The sequence below is a fragment of the Amblyomma maculatum genome, chromosome 1 (assembly GCF_055883805.1).
Source record: "Amblyomma maculatum isolate TAMU_Amacu chromosome 1, ASM5588380v1, whole genome shotgun sequence".
Classification (NCBI taxonomy): Eukaryota; Metazoa; Arthropoda; class Arachnida; order Ixodida; family Ixodidae; genus Amblyomma; species Amblyomma maculatum.
Window position 1 is genome coordinate 409788057 of NC_139344.1, and position 26046 is coordinate 409814102.

The window sequence follows — 26046 nt, forward strand, 5'->3', positions numbered from 1 at the left end:
TTCTGTTATGCACATTAACAAGATGCGTTAAAGCCCATGTACTAGTATATGAAAATCCTGTGCTTTCGGCATTGTGAGCGAGAAATCACGAGCTAGCCTCTGGAAGGCAAGATGGCTGGACACTGATAGGTCGGTGCACTGTGCAATGCCACATGATTACACGACATGACAGTTTGCACAGGCCGCCAAATTAGGCCAAGATGGCACTCAAACGAGAGCCCTGGAGCACTTGAATCCCGAGTCAGACTTGGTACTCTAAGGTCACATAAGCATGCTTGTACAGCTCGGTTAAAGGAGGCCTTTATATCTATGCCGGGTGACACAACTGATGCATGTTAAAGGTCCCATTCTGCAGAAAATCCAGCGTTGTCAGCCTTGTGAGCGAAAAATCATGGGCATGGCCGGGTAACGATAGGCCAGCAGATTGTGTGAGGACGCAAGATGTGACATGGCAGGAGCTGCCACTCTGGCTTCTTTGAGATGGGAAGGCAAGATGGGAACTGAACCTTCCAGGACTCTTCGGCAAGGAATGGAGTGAGACATGCTACTCCTAGACCACTTTTTGGGTTATGAAGAAGAAGAAAGCTTCACATACACACACTCCGGTCATAGTAAGTTGATTAAGCGGGGTCTGGCTGTGTCTTGTTTACGGCAGGCGCTGACCAAATCCTGCCCGCACTTGATGAGCGACAGTTTCAACATACAGATTGAGAAGTTGAAACGAAGCGGATATCAGAGGAGCATGCTGATATCTGCAGCTGAAAACTGTTTGAAGAAGATGCGACCCCTAGCAAGAGAACGTAAAGAGACTGAAAAGAAAAGACAGGTTGTTGTCTTGCCATACGTACATCGCATATCACACAGTCTTAAGAAGATAGCCAGCCGATTCGAAATTAGGGTCGAGCTGTCTGCACCAAACAAGTTAAAAAGTATGTGCAGGAAGGTGAATGAAATAAGAGAGACTAAGGAAGGATGCGGAATACTGCACAGGGAGCGGTTTGTCACATGTCGCACGGGTGTAGTATACAAGATCCCCCTGACATGTGGGAAGGCCTACGTTGGGCAAACAGGCCGATGCATCAATGAAAGGCTAATAAGAGAGCATAGAAATTCGTGTGGCGCATTGTCTACTCTAGGAAACCTAGCGACCCATTGCTCCCGGTGTAAAACGGATGACAATCAACAGGATTTGAGGAGCACGAATTGTGCACCAAGGTTCAGCAAAACCAAGGTGCTGGCAAGCGCAAAAGACTGTTTTAAAAGAGAGGTTATTGAAGCCTTCAAGATGATTTCGGGAGAAGGGGAATGCGTGAGTGTTCCGTCAGTGGCGCTCAACAGCAAGGAGATTATACTTCTCCGTTTGGACGTGACAAAAAGTTAAACTTAATTTGTGATTATTTTCATTTTATTTTCATTTATTTTTTCTGAATCTTTAGTTTACTTTTTCTTCATATCGCAACCCCACTTTTTGTGTGAAGCTTTCTTCTTCTTCGTAACCCAAAAAACTGGCAGTTGGTAGTGAGCGCATCATCTGCGTTAACGTCCTGGTTCAATTCTTTTGTGTGTGTATGTTTTTTTGTGTATAACCATGCAGCGCCGGAGGTCTTCGGAGTCGTATAGCCAACTAGCCCGCTCGCAAGTACTACTGATCCTAGGCCACACACGCACCTTTATAGGCATCTTTATAGATGTCTTTATGTTGGGTAGCAATTGTTGGGTGGCAATTCACATACTAATTAGGTAGCTAGCTTACAAGTGCGTGGCTATGAATGTGTGCAAGACAATAGAGACACAAATTATGGTGTTAGTGATTAAGTGAGTAGGAAACTGCATGTATGTGAGCAAGAGTCCACAAAAGGTCACCCTTACGGGAGCCATTAACACTATCGCATCACTACTTTACTTTAAAGGCCAAGCTGAAATGTCCTTAAGTATTTCAAGTGCAGCTCTTAGATGCCCATCGTTGGTTTCAATGGCACTGGATTAACCAGTGAGCGTTTCCCCCTGCACTGCCAATGACATACCCATGAGTTCTCCAATGTGGGTTCAGAAATTCATGCTAGAGCACAAAGCTGGCGTGCTTGGACTTGTCATGCCATCTGTAAAATCGTTTCAGAATCTCATATTTGCTCACACAAAGGGAGTATATATATATTGAAGAGTGCGAAACTTGTTCAGGGGGGCATGGTTGCTCTGCACGCACTACTCTCACTAGAGCCACCATGCACACGTGACTTGAATACAAAGGTTGTACTGTTGTCAGCGGCAGCTTTGCAGATGCTTTTTTTTTTTTCTGCTCCAGTGTATGCTGTGTCACGGCAACTTCAGTGGTGTGCGCCATTGCCTTTCAAATGATCGCCACTTTTGCTCACATGCAGCAGCATCACTCGCCGCTATCAGCAGCAAAATGCCAGTGATTGATTCCATCTCTCTTTTTTTCACCACTAGGCACCTGTATGCCTTGCGCGGGTTACTCAAAGTACGCCCTACGTGTGCGAGATTGCTTTCGGATGGCTGACCGCACAGGACCTTCAACTGAAGACTGGAGCGGTGGCCCATCCGATTTTGAATTCCAGCTAGGCTCGGAATCTAGTGGTGTAATTGGAAATAGTTTTAGACGGTGTTATAAGCCACCGGCAAACAATAGTAAGAAAAAAAAAGGGGCGTAAGGTGTGGGGGGATGCAGTGCTCAAAATTTTGGTGGTGGACGTGGGCTGCTCAAAATGAACCAGGAAAATAAAAGAAGCATGCTGGGTTCACTTCGTGCAAATGGTTGAAACGAGCCGTCTCATTGTCCGATTCTCGCGCACACATCTGCTAGGGTTGCCGCGACCAGTGCGGATGCACTCCTGGTGCCATACTGTTGAAAGGCGAGAGACCGCTGTTATAGGACGCCGATGAGTAAATTTCAATTGTGTCACAAGTTCAGTTAGAAGAAAAGACTTATGTATGTTAACAACCTTCCTATGCACCCTGCATCATTGGAGTGATCCAATAATGTGCCAGAGCCAACGGCAGGTGAAGGAGTGTCAGTGGAGGACGAAACAGGTCTAACGAGCTCGGAGAACTGAAACAGCGGATGCATACGCTGCGACACCATGATGCTCGTGTTCTCAACTGCTGGAAACCTAAACAAAGCTCAAAAAAGGCTAGAAGCTCTTGACTGAACTGCAATATAAAATAGGAAATTGCATTTCATCAGGAACTGTGATGACTGCCCCCGCTTAATGACACTAACAGCAGTCTGGATGATACTACCGTATTTACTCGCATAATGATCGCACTTTTTTTTTTTAAATACTGACGCAAATTCCGGGGTGCGATCATTACGTGGGGTAAATTTTCTACAAAAAATTTGAGCACCGAAAACGCAAACAAGTTGCAGGTCAGACGTCTTAGAACATATATCTCGATTACAACCAAAAAATAAAAGCTGAGTAAGGCTTACCTTCGCAATAAACACGTACATTAAGCATCACATGGAGTGCACAATGCCCATTTATTTTTTTTCGTCAGTACTATAATCAAAGTCTGAATCCTCGCCATCCTCGCTTTCACTGCTGCACGACTCATCGGAAACGGCAGTGTCGTCGCTGGGAGCATCTTCACAATCCCACAGGAAGTCATCTTCCATTCCATCCAAAGCGTTAGATATATGCCTGTCTTCTTAAAACTCTTAGCCACTACCTCGTCGGGGATACTGCTCCACGCTTCTGTGATCCACGAGCACAGCGTCTCCACGGATGGCCTTCTAATCTTTCCGCACGGCGTCAAATCATGCTGACCCATCGCCATCCACTCAGCATAAAGTCGTCGAACGTTGTCCTTGAACGGTTTGTTCAAAGACACGTCGAGAGGCTGCAGCAGCGAAGTCAGGCCGCCAGGAATGACTGCAATGTCCGTGCGCAGCTCTTTCAGCTTGGCACGCACGCTGTCCACAAGGTGACCCCTAAAACTTTCCAAAACCAGAAGCGAGGGAAGCATAAATGCTCCTGGTCTTCTTCCCCAAACAGTCTTGATCCAGTCGACCATCAGGTCTGCAGTCATCCACCCTTTCATCTGTGCACGTATATGGATGCCACGGGGAAAGTTTCCCTTCGGAATAGTCTTCCGTTTGAAGATCACGTATGGTGGCAGCTTCCGCCCGTCGGCCGTCACAGCAAGCATGACTGTGCATCGCTGTTTTTCTGCGCCAGACGTCTTCACGAGGACGCTCCGAGCACCCTTCTCGTTCACAGTTGTATTCCGGGGCATGTCGAATGTCAGTGGAGTTTGATCGGCGTTTCCAATTTGCGACATGAGGTAACCGCATTTTTCGTGAAGCCTAGTGACGAAGTGATGGAAGTGTATCACTTTGCTTTCATACGCGGCCGGGAGCCGCTGGCACAACGACGTCCGCCGCCTCAGGGAAAGTCCATTCCGTCGCATAAAGCGAGTCGTCCAACCGGAGCTAGCGCGGAAATCATTTGCGGCGATTCCTAGCTTCCTGGCAGTTGTGCGGGCCTGCGTCTGTATCATTTCTAATGACACTGCACAACCATCCTTGCGCAGGTCCCTCACGTATTCTAGGACCACCTCCTCAACACGAGGGAACTTGCCCGTTTTGGGTCCACAGAAAGCCCGCCGTGTCTTGTTCGTAGCCATCAGCTTCTCGCGCTGCTTCTTCCAATAGCGTATCCTCATTTCGTCCACGCCGAAATGCCTACCAGCAGCGCGGTTGCCATGCTCCAGTGCATAGTCGACAGCCTTGAGCTTGAACGCGGCGGTGTAACTGGCATACCGCCCCATGGTGAAATGGCGTAAACTCGCACAAAAACACAAAGCACGCTACGACGCTGCCGAATTGCAAAATGGCGAACGCCGCAAAGCATGGAATCATGGGAACTCCAACGTTACTAGACTAGGTTGGGAACTCGTCGGAATGCATTCGCTGCGGGATGACTGCAGATCAACCACCAGGCGGCTCCATGTTCGGGGTGCGATCATTACGCGGGGAATTTAAAAAATGGAATTTTGACCTCAAAATTCAGGGGTGCGATCATTACGCGAGTGCGATCATTATGCGAGTAAATACGGCATGTTTACTGTTACGAATTGAGACTCTCTCAACAAACTGTCGAGTGCTTGAAAGCGACCAATTTCAAGGTGTCTGAAGGGACTGAAAGTTTCCCAGGGGCATCGTGAACAAGGCCTGGCTTTGAAGCTCGCTCTCTCGTGTGAACTGTAGTGACAATTCATCTCCATGCAGCTTGCCACGCAATCAAGTCAGCCGAAAACTAAGTCATTTTATTGTAAATATTTTTACTACACGGGCAGCGCAAAAGCAGATGAAAGCAACACACCACATAAATGATATCTTTACAGAAATGGACATACCTGAAGTGGACTTTCCAATAAAACCTGGCAAGGCTACGTGAAAAATAAGCTGACACCCGTGACAACATTCATAGCCGAAAAAGTGTTGATGGACAGTGCCTGTTCAGTTCCTGAGCTCTACTAAAATTTGCACCTGGACCACCACAAAATGATTGCCGTCTCTTTCAACGCTTCACGGATACACTGGCATGGGCTCGACGATTGAACAGTTCACTGGGCTATCCCTCAACTATGTTGTGTTCAGCAACTTCTGCGCTGGCTATGAGCCCGGGCCAGCAGAAGGCAACCCATTGTATCAAGCGTGGAAGGGGAGCCGCAGGTTTCAGAAAAACAGAATAAGATATGGCCAGAAAGAAGTGCAGACTGCACTTGTCTTGTGTGATGGAGTTAGCCACTAAGTTTTGGCACTGTAGAAAGACAGCGTTAACCATGTGCAATGTGATTACAAAACATAAAGGCGAGCTCACGGATGGCCGTGCAAATAAGTCAACAGCATACTAAAGCTGGGATCTGAAGTTGCACTTTGAACATGTACAAGCAATGCAGCAGACCCCACACCATTCCATCACATTGTACGATGATGCGTCGAAGAACAGCCTCTGCCCAACGAGCTCAAAATCATGGCGTCGGCTGCCACAGTGAACAGACACCGCTCCTAAGCACTGATATAGCTTGCCATCCCACGCGTGCAAAGCACTACTGCCAATCTACCGGCACTTGGCAGACCGAAAGATGCTGAAGCATTGGCCAGCGTGTAAAAACCCGAAATAGCAACGAGAGTTTGCACTCACTAATATGGTTACTGGCACCAAAGGCGCACAACGTGTCATTATTCGCTGTTCAAGCAGCTGCTGGAGATGCTGTTGTCTGTTTCAATGCAGGAAACGTTCAACCATCCTCAAAATAGTCGGGAAGCTTGACAGGGAGCTTTGACATGTAACGAAAAATCGCGGACATTTGGCAGTTTCGTTACAACCAGGTTTAAATGTATTTGTCTGCCTCATCAAAAAATGTGCTCACAAAGACGATACACAAGCTCACTAGGCCCAACCATGTACATTGCAGGAACAAGAATAAAATAGTCTTTCAGGGAAAGAACTTCAAAGAGAGCATTTACAGTGGATGCGCGCTAAACAAAACTCGCATAAACAAAAACACCTCTTACATGAAACCATTTCAAAACAAATAATTTGTTTCCTATAATATCTGTGCTAAGTAATGCTCGACAACATGCAACATGGATAAACGAAAAGAACCAAAATTGAACATAAGGCGTATCGACATCGTCGGCATCTTTTTTGACATCGGTACCCTCATTCCAATCTAATTCTTTGCGCATTTATTTTTTTTTGCTTTCACACCATTACGCACTGCGTGCATTTCTCAATGTTGTTCATTGCTTTTCACGTGCGTGGAACATAGAGTAGACTGCGAAGAAGCGTCCCTATAATGCGTTATCTTTAAACACTAAAATGAAAGTCCTCCAAGTCTTGAAGTGTGGTAAAAAAACGAAGGCTTATCAAAAAGTAGCATGGCATTCCGAAATGCAGTTTCGAGAATCCTCAAGGAATGGGAGAAAATCAAGACAGCATTTAACAGTGGCGCATTCACCCCCGACAGAAAAAGAATGCATCAGGCTGACCACGGGCTCAGGTCAAGAAAGCATTTGTCAGATGGTTTCAGTGTACCTGAAGCTCGGACATTCTGGTAACGGGCCTATTTTGGAGAAAAAGGCAAGGGAGATCGCACCCCAAGGGGCTATAGACAATTTTAAATTCGGTGACGGATGGCTAAGCCGCTTTAAGAAGTACCACGACCTCGTTTCCCACACCATAGCAGGTGAGAGTGCTGTGGTAGACAAAGGTACCTGCAAGGACTGGCGAGAACATAAGATGGAGGATGTCTTCACAAATTGAGATCCAAGAGACGTTTTCAACTTGAATGAAATGGCGCATTTCTCTAAGTTCCTTCCTAACAAGTATTTGAGCTTCAAAGGTGAGAGGCGCACAGGAGGAAAACACACTAAGGACAGCGTCACTGTGCTGGTTGGTGCCAGCATGCACGGGTCTGAAAAACTGAAGCTTCTTGTTATCAGGAAAGCGAAGAGACTCCGAGCTTTTAAGGGTGTCAAAGAACTGCCTGTACTTTAGCATGCAAATACCAAGATCTGGATGACAGGCCACATCTGAACCCTGGCTGAGGCAGAGGGACGCCAAGTTCACAAAGAAAGGCAGGAAGGTTGTATTTATTGTGGGCAATTGTCCAGCACACGGTGAGGTGCAAGATCTGAATTCCGTTCAGCTGGAATTCTTCCCTGTGAACATGACAGCCATACTCCAGCCCATGGCGAGGGCATCATTCGCAATCTAAAGGTGTGTTTTCATCGCCACATCCTGAGAAGGATTGTTCTTTATATGAACAGAGACAAAGAGCACAGCAAAAATCTTCTTTCCACCATTCACATTTTGGCTCATTCATGGGATGAAGTTGCCACAACTACCATCCAATGATGCTTCCATCATGCGGGTTTTTCCGTGGAAGCAGTGGCTCATCTGGCTCCTTGGTGCAGCACTGGCATGCTAATTATGCAGGATTATGAGGTTACTGATGATGATGCTACCTGCCATTAGGACACACTATCCGGCATTGTAAAAGAAGTTGAAGAAGTGTCTGGTACTGAAAGTGAAGAAGAGATCAGCCATGATGACAATGAGGGCTGCCCAGTGTCAATGAACAAGGTAAGCCAGTCAGTGAAGGTGCTCCAACGGTATTCCTAACAAGAGGGCTGCTTAGAGCATGCATGCAGCCTAAGCAGGATGAATGCATATTTGGTGAAGAAGCGGCACACCAGCCTGAAGCAAACCACTTTGCATAGCCCTTAAACATAGGGGGTCACTGCCCTTTCCTTGTCAATAAATGAAACATTTTTCCTTGTCCTCGTCAAGTTTCGTTTAAAGGGACTGCACTGTATTAAGCATGCGTGAGGCTACAAGCTCACAGTGTTCACCTAAAATAGATAGTGGTTAAATTTTATTTTTTTTAACTTCTTCATTTTCTTCACAGTACTCTATGATGATTAGAGAGATTTAGCTTGCCTGGGACATACTGACGCAGATGTATACCGGTTTGCCGGACCCCTCTTGTGCACGCGCATTGACAGGGGTGAGTGAAACTGCGGCCACTGCACCTACGTGGGAGGGGTACGGTAAACCGGTACCTATGTCAGTAGGTCTCCGGCAAGTAAATCTTTATATTGCTTATTGTGTATGCTTCCTTTCTTTGCAGTGTAAGCTGCTATACAGAGCTTTCCCTCAGCCCTCACGTGAATGAAATCTGTGCAGAGACCCAAATAAGAAGGGAGACAGGCAGTGATGAAAGGAAGAGAAATAGAAAGATAAGATCGATGGCGTAGCAACTTGGAGGCGGAAGTCGACATACTGACGTAGATGTATACTGGTTTGCTGGACCCCTCTTGTGCACGCGCATTGACAGGGGTGAGTGAAACCGCTGCCATTGCGCCTGCGTGGGAGGGGTACGGTAAACCGGTACCTATGTTAGTATGTCTCTGGCAAGCTAAATCTCTATTGCTTATTGGTTATTAAATCTCTCTATTGCACATAGACGGGAGCATTGTACCCGTACAGGCACAATGTTCCTACTGTTTCCACGCCAGTAAGAAAGCTTCTCCCAAGAACACATGCCCCCACAAGACTGCTTCCTTGCAGTTTTGCAGCTTGGAATCAGAAGCCAACTTGAATGGATGCACTTTCTTGTTGCAGAAGCTTATTATAAATTTTTACTTTCCTTGCCAGCGTCATAAAGACACACCAGGGTGTCTAGCAAACCACTATTTTCAGAATTTGACTTTTCCAGGTTTTCCCTGATTATTTCAGTTCAAATTCCCTGAAGAGTGAAGAGGCTCAAAAATGTAGTTGCTGATGATAATGAGCATAGATGAATAATTCCGAACAAAAAGTTACTCATTAATCATATTCCGCAGTTTACAACAGTGAAAGACTTATTAGTGTTATTGGCTGTTAAGAACGTCGAAAGTTTACTGAAAATTAAAAGCGGACTGATGCCAGCCTCAGCAGAGGTCTTTTATACTAGCAGTTGCGAAATATCCGATAGGCCCCACGTATGAAAAAAAAACGGCAGTTTTGATTGATCAAAATTCGAGTGTATATAAGGTGCCTTGATGCGGTCGAGGCACCCAGGTCACGGCCGGTCCAGAGGGAGAGCGAGCGCACTCTCTCGAGACCGGCCGTAGCCTATGTGTATAATAGCAGCAATTTCGCATAAGGTCAATCTATCGTTGCGCGCGTTTCCGCCATGTTCAAGGGTAGCTGCTTTGAGGAGCGGCAAGCGGCATAAGGGTTGCGCAGCCGGCTGCGTTAATGCTCGCTGTTGCCAATAATATCAACATACTGTTGTGCCCCTTGTTGTATGCAAAATTAAAATAAGGGTGTAAAAGAAAAGAAGCAGCAAGTTACATCCCTTGGGCTTCTTTCTTGAGGCTTGAGTTAATTTGCTCTCGCGTGGTTGCCGCGCTAGGCACACTTTCGATCAATGGCGCGCCTGAATTGTAAAATATCTTCTGAAAACAGTGTAATGAGGTAGTGATTGAAACTGTCAACCATTTGACACTATCCACAGAGCAATATCGTTAGTAGCGAGCCTTACTGCGCTTAGCAGTGAGGTTCGCTACAGCGGCTATCGCAGTAGAAGCAAGAATGAGCGCCCACATGTCTTCCAACCTTATTTTGTCTAAAAGTACCCAGCCTTATACATGTATGCATCGCATTTTCTGTATGCCCATTGCTCGGTACATTCTACTACTTCCCTGAACTGCTGCTAGCAAATAATGTTTGTTGTTTTGCAATATGGCAAAAAAAAAATCCATGCATCACAGCTCCATACTGAAAATATTTGTGTTCTTTCAGGTGTGAACTGACTGGACGCCCCATAAATTCGGACTTTGCCAAATATGTTCGGTAGTTATAGAAAGAAAACCGTCATTTAACATTAGACAGCCCGTATACGTTCGGTACTTTTTCGCAAAACGATTTCGTAAAGAATGTCGCTAGTGTCGAATATTGCATGAAAACGCAGTGCGATTAATGTTTTCATTCAATATCTTCACAAGCAATAAAAGCCATTAAATCTTGTTAAATACATGGCACGCAGCTCAAAAAGAACTACTAGAAATCAGTCATGTAAGTAGAAAAAGAATAAACAAACTCGTGCCATACCTGAAATGAGAGCCACGTCTTCCGGGCAATGATCTGCAAGTCTCCGCGAAAATTTCTAGGTGGTGGGAAAGTGGCAAACACCCGTTGTCCTTCTTCCTAAAAGAAAAATGCAATGCGGGAAATTAAAAGCCAATGTTAGTTAATCTGATCAAGTGATTAACATCTTGCGCCAAGTACTTGGCTCCTTTGTCACCTCACATCTTTTTTCAGGGTGATGACACACGCTGCTATATAGTTGCTTAGTGACTGGTACATTTCTACACTTTATACACTCAAGCACAATGTATGACAACTGGTAGCAGCATCCACATTTTGATTCGAAGCAGTATGTGATGCTTCTGCGCCGAGATTTCTTTTGTCTGCTAAAATCCTGGGTGGGTAGGATTATAATGCACCCTCATACAGTTTCACAACGAAAACGCCTGCAGGAAAATTGCCTCGGGGTAGCAGCAACTTGAAAAGAACACCTACAGTACAGTTGATAAACATCTTTTGCTCTGACTGGGGGGGTGCTGCCAATCTTCTACTGAATGCGACTTTTTATTCAGAAAAAAAGAAGAAATTTGAAAACGATGAAAACAATCCACTGCAGTGAAACCAAGCTTTCCAATCCTGTCAAAGACACAAAGCATCAATCACTCATAATAAAAAAAAGCCCCCCCCCCCCCCCCCCCCCCTACTGCAGAAGCCACACATAAGCAGCATTCTCTTTAATGTGCTCACATTGAACAAGGTTCTAATTGTGGGAACAGAACACATATGTATACTCATTTATTAATCATTTTTTGGTACAGTCCCTTAGCCCTCACAAGGGCTTCACATGATGAGGTCACTATACTGGCCCACACATGTGCAGTGTAAACGTACTAACCTCAAAAAAGTTGTGTTGTGTTGGGTTTTATGGCGCATAAGCAACTAAGGCTATCATGCGCCAAGAGCAAGGTTAATGTTAAATCTATAGTTTATTTAAAAAGTTTCCTTCTAGGAAACTGAGAACAGAGGCTAGGTTTACAAGTGCTCTTTCTCCTAAAAGCAAGGTGGGATGAAATGGGATGGTATGATTGTAAAATACAGTAAAATGTTTTCTCCGTAGTGCCTCAAGTTTTGAGCATGTAATTAGAATGTGGTTTACAGTGAGTATCTCGTCGCATTCTTCACAGGTCGGTTTGTTATGTTTCATTAGCAGAAAGTTATGTGTAAGATGTGTATGTCCAATACGAAGACGGCATACTATCACTTCCATAAAACGTTGTTGATGTGTGCTCGATTTCCATTCTCCTAGTACAGGCTTTATGAGATGCAACTTATTATTTTCTTGGTTGTTCCATCTGGACTGCCATTTATTCATCTGTTTATGTTTTATTAATTTCAAGCAATCACTATGTGGTATGTTTACTATCTGAATCAATTTGTTGTGGGCAAGTGCAGCACATTTGTCTGCTCTTTCATTGCCGTCAATGCCTACGTGACTAGGGACCCAACAGAACACTATGTTATGTCCTTGTGTCGTGATCATTTTTACATTATGTATTATGTCACCGATTAGAGACATGACAGCATTTCTGTGATTTAAAGCCATCAGTACACTCAACGAATCAGTGTAGATGACACTTTTCCCAATGTCTTCATTCACTATTTTTTCTACAGCTGTCAGGATAGCATAAGATTCAGCTGTAAAGATTGATGCGCACTGAGGAAGCCTAATTATTTGTTCCCAGTTCTCTTCAACTACGGCACAGCCAACATAAGTAGAAGTTTTTGATCCATCTGTGTAAAACTCTGTATAATTACTGTACTTTTCTTTTATTGTGCGAAATTCTTGTATTATATGCTCTTTAGGAGTTTGGCTTTTGTTGAAGTGTGTTAGAGTGAGATCACAGACATTTGGAAGTTTGTACCATGGGGGCAGGGGGCTGTTTTTTGGTGCAGTGTCGGGCAAGGTGTCCAGAATTTCTAGCTCACTGCAAATGTCTTCGAAACGCATTATCAGTGGCCTCGTTGCTTGTGGTTTATTTGTGAAAATTACTCGTGAGCGGCATGTTGAGACTATTGGATAGCAGAGGTGTTTTTTCTGTGACCTTATTCTAAGGACATAAGCACATGTGAGTGAAGCCCTTCTATCTTTCAGCGGAGGCTCATTCGTCTCTGCATACAGACTATCAACACGGGATGTTCTGTAAGCGCCACAAGAAAGGCGTAAACCTAAGTTATGTACCGGGTCCAATTTCCTTAGATATGATGGTCTAGCTGACCCGTAGACTATGGACCCGTAGTCCAAGCTAGACCGCACAACAGATCGATATATATGTAGCAGACACGCCCTATCAGACCCCCAGTGTTTCCGAGAGAGAACCTTCAGTATGTTTAGAGATTTTATGGCTTTCCTCTTTAGGATGTTTATGTGAGGCAAGAATGTTAGTTTTCTGTCGAACGTTACACCCAAAAATTTATGTTCGCTCTTTACTGGCAACTCAATCCCATTTAGGTGTAGCTTGGGATTGATCTGTATACCTCGTTTCAGCGAGAACATTACTGCCACTGTTTTCTGTGGGGAAAATTTGAACCCATTTTTAAAAGCCCATGAGTCTAGTTTATTTAGTGTTAATTGTACTTGTCTTTCACAAATTGATATGTTTGAGGATGTGCAGGCTATTTGAAGGTCGTCGACATACAGCGAGAACATAATGGATTTTGGGATTACCTTGCTAATAGAATTCATTTTTACAATAAACAAAGTTGTACTTAAAATGCACCCCTGAGGTACCCCATTCTCTTGAATAAAGTTCCTCGAAAAGGTGGTACCGAGACGTACTTGAAATGAACGACCTGATAGAAAGTCCTTCAGAACATTAAGCATCCGGCCTCGGATGCCCAAATCTGCTATATCGCGTAGGATCCCGAACCTCCAAGTCGTGTCGTATGCCTTTTCCATGTCAAAGAAAACGGCCAGGCAATTTTGTTTATGTATGAACGCTTCCCTGACAGTATTTTCAAGACGCACTAAGTGGTCGGTCGTTGCGCACCCTTTTTTAAAACCACACTGATGAACATTAAGAAGTTTATGAGATTCTAAGATGAAAGTTAGTCTGATGTTTAAAACACTTTCAAAACATTTTGCTAAACAGCTGGTCAGAGCTATGGATCTGTAACTGCCCGCTGAGGTCGGCGGCTTTCCTGGTTTCAGAAACGGAACAATAACGGCTTGTTTCCAAGCCTCTGGGAGTTTACCCAGAGTCCAAATTTTGTTAAAGAATTTCACAAGTGCCTCTACAGAGGATTCGGATAAATGAGCCAGCATTTCGTAATGAATTTCGTCAGGGCCAGGCGCAGTCTGCTTTCCAGCAGCAAGGACGTTCTTTACTTCTTGGAGTGTAATAAAACTATTATATGATTCATTTCTGCCACCACTTGTTGGGAGTTTTTGTTTCTCAGCTATGTTTTTGTATTTTAAGAATGTTTCTGTGTAGTGTGACGAACTTGAAACGTGTGTGAAATGTTCGCCTAGTATATTGGCCTGTTCTTCTATGCTAGTCTGAACACCAGGGGCTGTGAGGATGGGAATTGTAAACGGGGAAAAGTTTCCACTGAGTTTACGAACTTGTTCCCACATTTTCTTAGACGTCATTGAGCTATTTATTGACGTGACATACTTCTGCCAGGATTCTTTTTCAGAGTTGCGACGAATGTATCGAGCTTTAGCTTTGGCCTTTTTAAAAGCTGTAAGATTTTCGTGTGTAGGGTACCTTCGGAAAACACCCCATGCTTTATTTTGCCACTTTTTGGCCTCCTTACATTCCCGACACCACCACGTCTTGTGTTTTTGTCGCACCACACCTAAGGACTGTGGAATGGTGAGGTGAGCGGCAGTGATAATGCAAGTCGTGAACAACTCATTTAGTCTGTCGACACTAAGGGCATCTGAAAAAACTGCTCCTAGATTCGCCTCTACTTTAAAAAGCTCCCAATCTGGTAAGTGAAGTTTCCACCGTTTCGGTTTGGTCGGCATGACTGATGGTGAGGATGATAAGCTGATTATTGCTGGCAGGTGGTCGCTACTATACGGGTTGTTCAGAACATCCCATTTAAAATCATTAAAAAGGGAAGGTGAACTAAAAGCCAAATCTAAAAAACTCATTTTTCCTGACCTTGGTGAGCAGTACGTGGGCTTACAGGAGTTCAATAAGCAAATGTCTGAACTAAGAATAAAATCCTCGATAAGCTGTCCAAGTGTATCACTTTTTTCACTTCCCCACAAAGGAGAGTGTGCATTAAAATCTCCTACTACTAGGTATGGCTCTGGTAGTTGGCAAAAAAGGTTTTCTAAGTGTTATTTTAAGATTTGGTTCAAGGTAGACAGAACACACAGTAAGAGTTTTAAAGGCAATTATTGTGGCTGCTACAGCTTCTAAGGGAGTGTTTAATTTCAGTTCTTGAGCTGGAACTCCACTTTGCAATATGATGGCCGCACCACCCGAAAGCCTGCTTGCTTGCTGTCGATCTCGGCGGAAGACTTGATATTTTTTCAGTATATTCGAGTGCGTGCAACCTAAATTTGTTTCCTGTACGCACAGTGCAACTGGCGAGACTGTATCTAGAATGTCTTTTATGTCATTAATATTCTTTAGAAGTCCTCTACAGTTCCACTGTACCAGGAATGCCATCTTATTTTGTTGAAAGCTTGGAAATTAAGTTAGGTTTTTTCCAGGGCCCGTGATTCGGGCCTTGTCTGTTTTGGTTCGTTCCAAGGAGCTCCGCCGTCTCTGTGACGAAGACGGCAAAGAGCTGTCCTGGCCTATGTCCATTACCTCGTCTGAGGTGCTGGACGAACGTGCCAGAGGCACGTGATCCTTGTTTTTAGACCTTGCCTCGTGGGCGGAGGTCTTGTGGCCCGCCGACCCTGAGGGACGCGTAGCCTGTTTTGGGGGTGGTGGAGGAGTGGGAGCTGCTTCCACCGGGGCAGGGGATGGCACTACCTCAGCCTCGTTTGAGGTCTGGGTAGGTGCCGAAGGCCGTTGTGGTGCCCCGCCCTGTCGCACCACATCGGCGAGATTTGGTTTCGCTGTGAACTGAAATGTGTTCTTGGTTTTGTTGTACTGGGTACGTGCCTCTTTGTATGTGATGTTCTTTGTTGTTTTTAGTGTTATGATCTGCTTTTCTTCTTCCCATTTTTGGCAGGATCGAGGGTATGCGGGGTGATCCCCCTCACAGTTTGCACAGCGTGGGTCTGCGGTGCAGTTATCAGAGTTGTGGTCGTTCGTAGCACATTTCGCACAAGTTCTGCGGCCACGGCAACTTTGCGAGCCATGGCCGTATTTCTGGCAGTTGAAGCATCTCCTCGGATTTGGGATGCACGGTCGGACGTTTATTTTGATGTATCCGACTTCAATTGACTCTGGGAGGGTGCAGCTATTGAAAGTCAAAACCAGATGTTTTGTAGGGATCTCCTTGTTATCCTTTCGGATTTTTATTCTGTAAACCGCGATAACGTTTTGGTCTGCTAGTCCTTCTGCCATTTCATCTTCAGTGAGAGCAATGAAGTCTATCTCAGATATTACTCCTTTTACAATGTTCAAGGATCGGTGGGGGGTGATGACGACGGGGATGTCCCCAAGCGACACAATGTTTTTCAGGTTGGAGGACTGACACTTGGTTTGTACTTCTAGCAAGAGGTCACCATTTGCAAGTTTTGATACTTTGTATCCAGGGCCGAGGTCTTTAGTGAGACACTTTGACACTATGAAAGGGGAGATTTTTCGAGCGGGTTTTTCTAGCTCCTCGCTATGTATGACATGGAACTTTGGGAAAGCCTCTTTTGTTTTCACAAAGAAATGGCTTGTAGCATCGGTCCGCCCTCTTTTGTTTGGAGGGCGATCATTTGTTTGGGAGAAAGAATCCATGAAAGGGTTTGTGTTTTCGGTAGTTGTGCCTGCCACCCACCATGGAGCCCAACGAGGGGACGGGACAGGAACTTGCAAGAAGTCCTGCCCACGCCAGCAGTACACCGCTACTATAACCAAATATGGGCAACTCAGGGTAGCTACTCCACACAAGGTCAACCCTCGCCGCCAAGAAAAAAGGAAAAACAAGAAATGAGGAGGAGACAGGACAGTGCTGAGAAAAGAGATAGGAAAGTGAAAGATGAAGTGGAGGACAGGAAAAGGCGACTGCCGATTTCCCCCGGGTGGGTCAGCCCGGGGGTACCGTCTATGGGAAGCGTGGGCCAAAGTGGCGTGTTGCCTCCGCCGAGGGGCCATAAAGGTCCAAACACTCGGCATCGGCTCAACCACCAGGATCCCCTTTTCCCCAGACACGGCGATGCCACGCACGGCTAAGCGTGGGTGCTGGGGTCCGTGGTGTCGCACAGTACACGCAAACACCTGCTTTAACAGGTGCCCCCTGCGGGGAACCTCAAAAAAGAGAAGAGCAGATATTTCCTAATCGTGAATTTAATCTGCAACTTATAACTGTTGGCTTGCACATAAATCATTTCACTTATATGCATTTGACTTCACAAATTTATCACTCATTCGCCATGAGTGCCAATGAAAATTTTCAGTCGCTTGTTTTCAACATAAGCCTCAGCTCTGAGGCATTATGGCCAAGACAGCTAAAAACTCTCTGCCATCAAGAAACTACAAAACAAATGCTCAAAACGTGGAAGAAATACTACTGTAATCAGCATACAAGGTTGTGCAAGAATGTCAGTACGGAGTGCAAACAATATTTGAAAATAAAGTTCTTAATGCCAAAGCAAGCCTTGTGGTCTCCTGACTTCACCGCTTTTCTTTTCTACACATTTGTCCTACTACATGCATGTCTGGTCACTCAATAAATATTAGCTGAAAATGCTTGTTCGCGTCACTTTTTGTATGTCGCATCTTTTGTTGCACAATATAAACGACTTAAGTTTTTCTTTACTGCATGAAAACAGCAGTAATAGTAGTGTGCACAACATATTTTCAGCCAAAAACTTTCATTGCAGTGCATAGGCGTGATGCTAATATGGGCCCTTTTAAAGGGGAAAAAAAAGGGAATATTATTATAGGTGGATAATACGAATGCATGAGCGTTAGCTCCCATGTCATAGCAGCTTTTCATGAGCCCAGTGCACACGTGCGGCAGATGTTTGCAATAACAGCAATGACGGCAACAAAATACAGATTTATGTGTTTTGACGGCCCATTATGTCAAGCCAGTGTGCCAAAGAGTATTGGCTACGCATATCCATGCCAAGCTTCTAACACCAATTGTAGGCCTTGCTCCTAAATAACCAAGCCATTGTGCAAGCAGTTCCTGTGAGAACAGTTGAGTTTTGACAAAACGGATGGATGCTCATTCGTTCCATTTCTTCTCTTTAACGGAATGGCAAAAGGAGATCTCGCTCTTTTTTCTCATGCACACTTAAAGACTGCCATCCTTGCTGCAAAAATGACCCACTATGGTGGCTATGCTTTTTGACTACTGAACTCAAGAATGTGGCATCGAAACCAGACCAAGGCGACCTCAGCTGCATTAGATGGAAGGGGAGTGCACAAAAGAAATGGATTCCTGCCCTGTGCAATCTCTCATTACAAAATAAAGGAATTCAAATGGTCGAGCTTAATCCGAGCTTAACAGTACACAGGCAGCTTGCCTTTCGCCTCCACTGGAAAGCGGCCGCAGTGGCTGGAATTTGATCCCGAGTCCCCAGGTTCAGTAGCCAAGCGCCCTAACCGTTGAGCCACCACAGCGGGGCAGGAGTAGATCAAAAATGTGTACGACGAAGGTGCTCCTATGAAGATGCCCAAAGAAAATAAATATCTCTGGAGTAGCACTTGGCTTTCACAGGGGTGCTTGCTTGGAAGAAGCTCCGCAAATCTCGCAGCGCCCTTTCGTGGACAAAACCAGTTTTGAACACTTCAGCCTGCAAAGGTGGTCCAAGCCACCGCATTTACATGGTGCTGAGAAAACTATGAGACTGTGTGCATGCATAGGGTTGAGAAACCAAGAAGAAGCCTTGAATTTCAAGTGCGAGAAAAGCTCTAGCCAATGAACTGACAAAGTTCACTCATGAGGAAGTCACAGCAGTCCTTGGTAAGTCTATATTTCTGGCTGCCTCACTTTGCAAGAAAAAAAAAAAAAATTAACAGATGTGGCCTTTTGCTGCATAAGAAAGATTTAGGGTTAGAATATGGCAGAACAAATCACGGTTTAGTCAAACTCTTTCCCCAAGCATTTAACCCCAGATAAACCAGTCACCAGGCCAGGACTGTGGTCGTACCTGTTTCACCAGTAGCCATCCGATGACACCAGAGTGTCTCCCATGGCCACAGCAGATGCATTTAGGTCAACTGGAAATTCATCATTTCTGAATGTTTCCTAGGGTTGCAAACTATACTTACAGTACCATGGAAACTATTTACAAATAGCTGTAACAGTGAAAATGCTGCAAATTAATCGAATAGCAAATATTCACTAACTATTTAAAATCTGGAATACACATGACTACATTACTGATTCATGACATCTGCTAGGTCCTGTGTATATGTCTTGAATTTCTCACTCTGACAAGCTGCATTTTCTAACCTTACACGTGGAAATCGGCTCTAGCCAAATTTTAAAATAAAAACTTCTCAAGGTGGAAGACAGATTAAAGCAGAGTATGTGCTTTTTACAGCTGCATCATTCTACTGAAAAATAACTTCTGCATGGCACGGCAACTTTTGCGGGTATCCGTACATCACAATGGCTACAAAGAAACAATCCAGAATGAATAAAATGTATGGGTGGTCTGTAATGGGCATTAAGCAACAATTCCAAACATGTTGCTATCATTCCTCAGCTGGAAAAATTTGCCTGCTCAATGCATTCCTTAGTATAATAAATGACCCTCTTCCGAATGCAGAGTGGTGATAAAAATGGTCACAGCCACATGATTCACTTCAAGAAAATAAATCATGGCTTTCCACCTAATTTACTTTTGCAAACACCCGTTGCAACACCCGTTGACATAGCTGACTCAACTGCCGTCATCCCTTACATTCAAAGGCTGTCCCATAATCTCAAAAAAGTTGCGCAGCGATCGGGAGTTAGAGTGGCTTTTTCGGCTCCGAATAAGTTGAGTCAGCTATGCACTAAAACTTCGTCAGAAGGCAAGAAGGTGATAGACTGTACAAAGAAACATAAAGAAAAATTTGCTAATTGCATCCAAAATGTAGTATATCAAATACCCCTATCTTGTGGCAAGCAATATATTGGTCAAACGGGCAGATGCCTCAATGATAGGCTTCGTGAGCATGGCCGGGGTGTCAGTAACAGGTGTGGCAAAGGTTTGTCGGCTCATTGCCGTGCTTGCAATTGTATTCCTCTCCTCAAAAAAAGTATGGTTTAAAAGTGCACGAAAACCGGTTAACGCGTGAAATAGTTGAAGCTGAATGGATTACTCTTTTGAAAGATGATTGTATAAGTAACCCTTCTGTCGCGTTGTTGCCAAAGGAGATTGCGTATCTGGCAGATATGACTTGCTAGCGCATGTTCTTTTGGCGCATGTGATACGCGGTGGTATAAAACCATGCTTTCTTCCTTGATTAAACATTAGCTGGAAGTTAGCGCTGTGTGTGTCTTCTTTCTCTGTCCTTGTCTTGGTGCGCTACATTTTGTTCCCTTCGATCATGTACCAACAAGCCCAAGTATCCACCTTTCTGCATTTAAATCCTTCTTCTCGCGCTGCGGTTCCTTGCCTCCAAGCAGATTCTGTAGCCCTAGTCGATGCCCTCATTCTTTCTACTTACGTCCTTCTTCACCAGATGAAGTCTTTCAGATAATTTCTAGCTTAAAAAATACTACTCCTGGAATCGATGGAATTCAGTCTTTCAAAATAAAGCTGGTTGGTCTTGAGCTGTCAAATGTTCTTAGTCACATAATAAATCTAGTATTTAGGATTGGTGTTTTTCCCGCTGAACTTAAAAAGGGTAAAGTGATACCAATCTTCAAAAAAGGCAACAAAGAATGCCTAACTAATTGCCGTCCAATTACTATGTTACATTTCTTTGGTAAAGTAATAGAAAAGCTAATCGTCAATCACATAATGAACTACCTCCTTAAGTTCAAACTGTTAGCAGATGAGTAAATCGGATTCCGCCCTAATTACTCCACAGAGCTAGCTTTAATCGAATTCACAGACAGTATTAAACAATATATAGATAATGGCTTTTTTGCCGGTGCTGTTTTCTTAGATTTCACTAAAGCATTTGACACAATTAACCATACAATACTGTACACTAAATTAGAATCCCTTGGCATTTGTGGGCCTACTTTAGCCCTTTTACGTAGTTATCTTACTAACCGTACACAAGTTGTCCAGTTACAAGACACGCTCTCTGACCCTGTAACTATAAATTTAGGAGTGCCACAAGGTTCCATTTTAGGTCCACTTCTTTTCCTCATTTACATAAATGACTTGCCTTTGTTCCTAACTAACACTAAGTGTATACTTTATGCGGATGATACAACGATATTCACTCAGGATAGTAATCTCACACGCCTAATAAACAAATTAAACACAGACTTACAGAATATTGTTTTATGGTGCCAAAATAACATGCTACAACTTAACCTTACAAAAACCACCTTCATGATATTCCGCACTCATCAAAAGCAAATTATCATGAACCCACACATTTGTCTGGGACATCATATTATCTTTGCCTCCGAATCCGTTACATTTCTCAGCATCACGCTCGACTGTCACCTAAAGCTTAATTTACACACCAAATCTGTCAGTAAAAAAATTTCATTTGGAATAAGGGAGTTAATAAAAACTAGATAATTTTTTCAATGCCATGTTCTCTTATCCCTATATTATGCCTTCATTAACAGTCATATTAATTATTTGCATATCGTCGTGGGGTAATTAATACCTATTCATGCCAATTATAATGTATTTCTCATCTTCAAAACCAAGCGCTTCGAATTATATCATTCAGCCCATACACAGCCTCTGCTTCACGCCTTTACTCTGACCTAAACATTCTTCCCTTGAAATGCCTCCTTAATCTTAGGTTAGGTCTTCTAATTTACCGCGCTCGCAATGATAACTGTCAACTTCTCTGTTTCTCTGAATCTTTCCTCGCTAATAATAATAACACTTGATTCTCTGAACAAAGTAATATGCTACTACCAAAACTAAACACAAATTACGGAAAACAAACTTTTTTCTCCACCATAAAAACTTGGAATTCATTACCGCTAGCAGTTAAATCAGCCCGTTCGCAACCCACTTTCTACACTCTACAAAAAAACATCTCTTATCAAACAATTCAGCTTCATACCTTACCTAAACTCCGTTTCATACATCAGGTGCATCGCAGCGAAAGCTACGCAAGTAGTCCCCAAGAAAAAAAACAGGAGGCGTATCACTACGCGCTCGTTCTGTAGGCGAGTGGTTCCTGCCGAAACGGGCTCTATTCCGAGCATACACGTTTGCAATAACATGCTTCGCTTGCTTAGACATCTTCACAGAGCGGATCTTATAGAAAAAATGCGCACTAAAGAACCATTTTCTCAAAAAGAGATGCGCAGGGCGGAGGGCACAGCCAGCGCCATCTGGTGGCACAGCTGGCAAGGTTGTGGGGCAGCAAAATGCGGCACGAACAAAAACGACATAAAAAAACATACAAATTAGCCGAATCCGACCTTTTCTCCCTAAAAAAAGTGCTTTTTATGAAGTTGATGGCAAATGTAAAATGTATTAAGCTTGCAGACAAAGCAACTATTATTTTCTCTCGTCAAGAGCAGGCACTATTTTTTATCGCGGATCCGGAGAGCGCAAACAAGAGCTGTAGCTTTGGTAGTGTTGCACTTGATGTATGAAACGGAGTATAAGGTTGCCTTAATCGCATTTTCTGTTCCCCACTCCGACAGCAAACGGTCAAAGTGTTCGTCATTGTGAACATTCTTATCTGTCTCCGCTTCCGTTCTTATTATCTTTGCATCTATCCATTGCCCATTCTATGTCTGACATCTTTTGCGCTTTTCATAATGTTCTTGCACTTTGCCTGATGTATGCCTTTGCTTGCTTTTTTTTTTAAAACTTACGCCCCCTTACTATTGTGTAACTTATTCATTGCCGAAATTTTAATAATAGGTTTGAATTTGATTATATCTTTCTAGATCCTCTGCCACACTTGTGTATTTATACTCATGTATTCCTGATGGGAGGTCCCCCAGACAGTCTTACTTCCAGACCCCCTACTGTACAAACTTTTTTATGCACTTATGATTGATTTGTATTTCGTTTCAATAAACCTTCAAACATAAAAGCAAAAAGATTTCCAGAAGACTGCATGAAGTATACCCTTTTTTTTTGTTTTTATCGACAGAGCGCGAGACTGCACTACCAAGGCTATTACTTGGGCTTGTGGGCTGCTAAAGCCGGATGTAGTGACTAACGCGTGAGGAACTGTCCACCTACCTTCTGTATGCGTCTTACTCATGTGCTAACCCCTATGTCCGAAGGGAGATTGCAATAAACTTACCAGTAATATTATACAAGCTAAGAGAGGTGAGTAATTATCTCTGCTGTCTCAAGTGCTGGATTAGTGATAGTAGGTAACCTGTACACATTTTTTTTTTCGTTTGGTCATAACTATCTCATGTGTAATGTTTTAGTTTACTACTATGAGTGTACTTTTGATCTAAGCAACGCACTGCTATCTTAGCCCTGAATAGGACTGATAGTATTGTTAAATTAAATAAATTATGCTGCTTAAATGGTACATAACAAATCAAGATGGGAGAAAAATGTGGCAAAATATTCTTCTGAGCAGATGATTGCAGTGTTACTGGCAGAAGCAAATCTTGTTCAAGAAATTCCTGGCATGTTATTTTAGTTAAAGCTATTGTGCTCATGCATGTTTAAAAGTTATTTATTACAGGGGTTTTAAATATGGCTCCTTATTATCTTGAGGCAAGTTATTTGCTTAATCACATACAAAGAGACTGCCCACAGCAACTAGGCCACAGGAACCTGTGTGATCAAGGACAGGAAAATAAAAAAAAACCAACAGATTCTTGTGCAAGAATGCTCTATTGAAGAACTCACTGCCGCATTGCGCATCTTTATGAAGGCGAAAGAAAAAAAAAAAGTTGTTTATTGTACATAAATATGTGTTTGAGTACCCAAACATTTCTAATGCAATACGCTCCAATTCAATGGCCTTTCTTGCAGCGTAGAGATGCTTAATCTTTTCGAACGAAAGTGGGGGGGCCTCGAGGTAATGACGGCTATTTGCCAAGCAGTCGATTAATGGTCTTTCTCCAGTAGCTTGGAGCCTCAAATATCCAGTTGTTGGCGGAAACATGAAACCGAAACGATACAAGAGGAGTGTGCTCACTGATGGCTAAAAAATCCCAAGATAGCGGAATTGTGTACTTTAGTAAGCGCGTGCTCATGTAAATGAGCCTTGTGTCATGCGTTGCCACGCTTCATAAGACCTGCACTTTAGTAGAACACGCTGGAGCATATTGCGTATTTTCGTTTTTCCACTTGTGTTGTTGAATGCCCAGAGGTGCGCACACCCAAAGCTACTTGGACACACCACTGAGTGCAGCTGATTAAACTCTGTATACAACTGCGGTTTCATTTGGCATTAACAAATCTACTATTAGCAGTTCATATATAGACCACTTCAATGAGTTTAGTGCCGGGATTTCTTATTTCTGATAGTAGCCATACAGAGCTAACCCCAGCCCGGCCCCACCACTTCAAGCCCGAGCCCGGCAAAACAGCAATTTTCATGGCAGCCCGAGCCAGTGGAGTGCTTTATGTCAGACGCAAATAAAATTCTATTTAATTGCTGATTAGATAGGTTTTCATAATAGGTATTTAGTTATCCCAGTTTTGCACTTAAAGCCAATTTTGAATGCTTAGCCATAGAAATAATGCTGGCCTTTAGAGCCCTACAGAGCACATATATGTGGTGCTCTTGTCCACACAAAACCGAAACTGGCCCCAAGAACTGCACAGAATGTCAATTTCACACAAGGCGTCCACTGGCATGTGTTACAATACCTACGATGCCAAGTTCAAACTGACTGCACCGCTGTAGTGTGGCATATGTGTAGGGGTATTAGTTTTCGATTTTATATTTTTTCAAATTCGGGGGTAAAAATCGGGTGTTATTTTTCCTCGATAATAGGGGAGAAATAGGATTTTTCGTGGAAACACTCCGAAATTCGAATTTTATCGGGTTAAATTTACATACTAACAATTTATTTCATTTCTTCTAATTGATGGATAACATTTAGGGTTATCTTTTGGGTTGCGTTCAAGAAATTATTTCATAATTTGAAGTTTCTATCACAATTATTACTCTCAGTGATGAGCAACGGTCAGTTTTTGGACAGGAGACATTTTATTCAAGTGAGCTGGTCATCGTTAACATACATAATCATCTGCATGCCCAACGAGACCTGTCTGGTCTCTGGAGCTATCTTAGCTGAGAGAACATTCGCTCAACGTCACAGCTGCCAACAGCTAGACAAAACAATGTCAACGCTGCATTTGCTAGCATGGGGTAGAGCACAGTTGCGTCGTTCCACTTGTCTATCAGTTTAACACTTTCATTAATGGGGTTTGCTTCCATAAATACTGGTTAAACTCCTCGCGAAGCGAGCCTGCATCGCCCGCCCCAGAATTAAAGAGAGGTCGATAGTCATTGAACAACTGACTCAGCAGCCGCTTTTGGAATGGACTGAGTAAGGCACCCAGTTTCCACATTGTCAACATTCGGTTTCAGAGTGAAGCCCCATTTTGTGGAAATTTTAGCACAAAACTCTTCATAGGCTTTTACTAATGTGGCACTGCACTTAGGTAACATAGGCAAAACACCTTTTGCTCAATTGCTTTTAACAATAATTAACCTTTATGAGGTGATCAAAGCTTGGCAACAGAAGTTTTCGGCTTTCAAGCAATTTCTGTGTGTCTAAAAGTGGCTCGAGTGCATCTCTCATTAGGACTCCCTTCGTATAAGGAACCTATTTATCAGGAAGTATCGCTCGAATAGCTTCTGCTTTGGTGCTTTCGTACGAGCTTTCAACAAGTTCCGTGGGCGCAGTTGTTCCACAAACAGGGACGAATCGGGTTTTACCCGATTTTTTATGGACATGTTTAGGGTGCAAAAACCAGGCAAATCGGGTTTTACCCAAAAACGAACAAAAGGAAATATGCATTTCCTTTTGCTTTATCACTTAAACATAACAACACAGATATGCTGACAGCTGCATTTTCTTTACACCACGCAGGTTCCTGTTTTTCTTTCCTTTATACAATTCCAATTCATTTCCAACTAATTGCCTTTATTTTTTACATCACTTTATTATGCAATTGTCAGGCACCTGCATACAGCACACGATCAGCAAAGGCACACACTGAACATGT

The 26046-nt window shown here is 43.6% G+C and overlaps 1 protein-coding gene across 2 annotated transcripts in view; it reads right to left on the bottom strand.

The window, feature by feature from the left end:
• The window catches only part of LOC146208915 (uncharacterized), a 42388-nt gene that overhangs the window by 14619 nt on the left and 1723 nt on the right, over positions 1-26046 (bottom strand). The window contains exons 2-3 of one of the 2 annotated variants that reach the window (XM_084596481.1): positions 18889-18958; positions 10629-10724 (exon numbers count right to left, since the gene is read on the bottom strand). The gene's annotated coding sequence lies outside the window, so the exon portion shown is untranslated. The remainder of the gene's footprint in view (positions 1-10628; positions 10725-18888; positions 18959-26046) is intronic. The other variant, XM_084596479.1, reaches the window with a different exon arrangement.